This window comes from Musca autumnalis, unplaced genomic scaffold, assembly GCF_047663935.1.
Source record: "Musca autumnalis isolate F117 unplaced genomic scaffold, ASM4766393v1 scaffold_1, whole genome shotgun sequence".
Classification (NCBI taxonomy): domain Eukaryota; kingdom Metazoa; phylum Arthropoda; class Insecta; order Diptera; family Muscidae; genus Musca; species Musca autumnalis.
The window spans coordinates 236,442,759-236,445,707 of record NW_027411644.1 but is presented as its reverse complement, the minus strand read 5'-3'; positions in this window follow the sequence as shown (position 1 = coordinate 236,445,707).

Genomic DNA, 2,949 nt, shown 5'->3' with positions numbered 1-2,949 from the left:
TCTCTCAAACACACCAAGCACTGTCATGTCTGCTTGCGCAAGTACCCAGGCTTCGGAGCCATACATCAGCACGGGTAGTATCAGTGTTTTGTAAAGCGTTTTTTTGTTTGACGAGATGTGGCTTTGTTTTTAAACTGCTTACTTAAACCAAAGTAGCATCTGTTGGCCAATACAATTCTTCTTTTTATTTCACAACTGATGTCGTTTGTTGTGTTTACGGAGGTGCCGAGGTAGACGAAGTCTTTTAATACCTCAATATTATAGGAACCAACATCCACAGTCGGTCCGAGCTCAATGGATGCATTGCGCGTCGACACCATCAACTTGGTCTTCTCACCGTTTACCGCCAGACCCACTTTAGCAGATTCTCCTTCGACCTTTATAAAGGTATCAGTTACTTCTTTTACTGATCGGCCCATGATGTCTATATCATCAGCATAAGCAAGTAACATGTGACTATTGGTGTAGATTGTGCCACTTCTTTTGACGTTTGCCTCTCGTATAACCTTTTCTAGCAGGATGTTGAAGAGGTCACACGAAAGGCTGTCTCCTTGTCTGAAACCTCTTTTGGTACAAAACTCTTCGGAGAGGTTCTTTCCTATTTTAACTGAGGACCTCGTGTCAGTTAAAGTCATTTTACAAAGCCGGATGAGCTTTGCGGGAATACCAAATTCAGACATGGCTTGGAATACCTTTGAACGCAGCGGGCTGTCGAAGGCTGCTTTATAATCGACAAAAAGGTGGTAGGTGTCGATCTGCATCTCTTGGGTCTTCTCCAGGATTTGCCGCAGGGTAAATATCTGGTCAATGGTGGACTTGCTAGGTCTAAAGCCGCATTGGTATGGTCCAATTATCTCGTTGACCATAGGCTTTAGTCGTTCGCACAATATCCCTGACACGATCTTGTAGGCAATAGGGAGTAGACTTATGCCCCTATAGTTAGAGCATACAGTCTTATCTCCCTTCTTGTGGACGGGGCACAGGATACTCAGGTTCCAATCGTCGGGTACTCGTTCTTCCTGCCAGATGGTGCTAACTAGCTGATGAATACACCTTATCAGCGTGTCGCCTCCGGTTTTGAACAGCTCGGCTGGTAAGCCATCGGCCCCTGCTGCCTTATTATTCTTCAGCCGATTTATTGCTGTCTTTACCTCATCTTGGCTGGGCGGTATACATTCAATACCATCTTCTGGTAAACTTCGATTTACAAATAGAAAAATTCAAATTACAAATAGAAAAATTCGAATTACAAATGAAAAAAATCAAATTACAAATGAAATAATTCGAATTTCAAATGGAATTCTCAAATTACAAATGAAATAATTCGAAATTCAATTGGAATTCTCAAATTACAAGTGAAATGTTTCGAATTTGAAATGAAATAATCAAATTAAAACTGAAAAATAGGGTTACCAGCCAAGTCGGACTATAGGAAAGGTTTGGAATTAAATGACTAACATTAAAATAAATAAATAATTCGAATATACAAATTTCGAATGATTTGTGATATAAATGCTAGTCTCCAAGCTTAGCCTTCGTCCACCCACTAAAAAACACCATTCAATATGCCTGATGATCGGTCTAACCACCCGTGAAACGTAGCATAGTGGTTGAATGTGTGGGACTTCGGTGGATTCCTAATTTTTCAATGTACCTATTAGGTCTAAATAGCTCAACTCGAAAGAGAATTAATTCAAATATCACTCTAAAAGTGACCTTCGCCTTAACAAGGCAAAACAAAAAAAACAAAAAAAAATGATTTCAGCATGAGCCAGGCTGGGATTCGAACCTGGGACCCCAACAACCAAGTGACACGGTTGCAGGCGTCTTAGCGTTCTAAGCCACCATCAACTTGTCAAAGATTCCGATGACAAATATTGATGATCAAAATCTTCTGATACAGAAGAACAAATAAAATAAAGGTGGAAAAAAGCTGCCTTAGTATTTGTAATAAAGCATTGAAAAATAGGGTTACCAGCCAAGTCGGACTATAGGAAAGGTTTGGAATTAAATGACTAACATTAAAATAAATAAATAATTCGAATATACAAATTTCGAATGATTTGTGATATAAATGCTAGTCTCCAAGCTTAGCCTTCGTCCACCCACTAAAAAACACCATTCAATATGCCTGATGATCGGTCTAACCACCCGTGAAACGTAGCATAATTTTTCAATGTACCTATTAGGTCTAAATAGCTCAACTCGAAAGAGAATTAATTCAAATATCACTCTAAAAATGACCTTCGCCTTAAAAGGGGAAAAAAAAAACTCAAATTCTTCGAATTACATGTGAAAATGGTGTAGTACAAGGCACTAGATTACCCAACTCTACTCAATCACGAAATTTTGCGGTAAAGGTTTAGGTCGAAGAAGATGCCTAAAATTTTGGATGATGATCTGATAGTATTACGTTTGTATGAAAAATAAAAACATTTTATTTTTGGTCCATATTTGAATTCCTGGAGGGCATAAACCGGTAAAGTCGCTTATAAAAAAATAATCACTGACCTTTCCTCTGATGAAAATTGCAATAATATGCGTGCTTTATAATGGACTTACTGCCTAATATATAATGAGTTTCAGTCTTAATTTTCCTGTCCCCACTTCGATGTTGAATATCAAATAACGTGGATATTATGAGATAATTATATAATAACGAATACGTTATATTTAATTTACAATTATGATCAATTTTGTACCTATTTTGCAAAACCGGTTAACTGGTTTTGAACAATTTTAAAAACCGAAAACCGGGTTTTGAAAAAGTTAAAAATTTCGGTTAACCGAAAACCGTTTTGTTTGGAAAAACCGGGTTTTTTGACACACTAGTTTTGGGCAATTTAAAAGTGAATGCAATTTTAAAACTGACATCAGTCAAACGTACTTCATCGGGGGAGTTGCAGGTCAAGGGGAGGGGCATGAGCATGGGTGGAAGAATCAGAAACT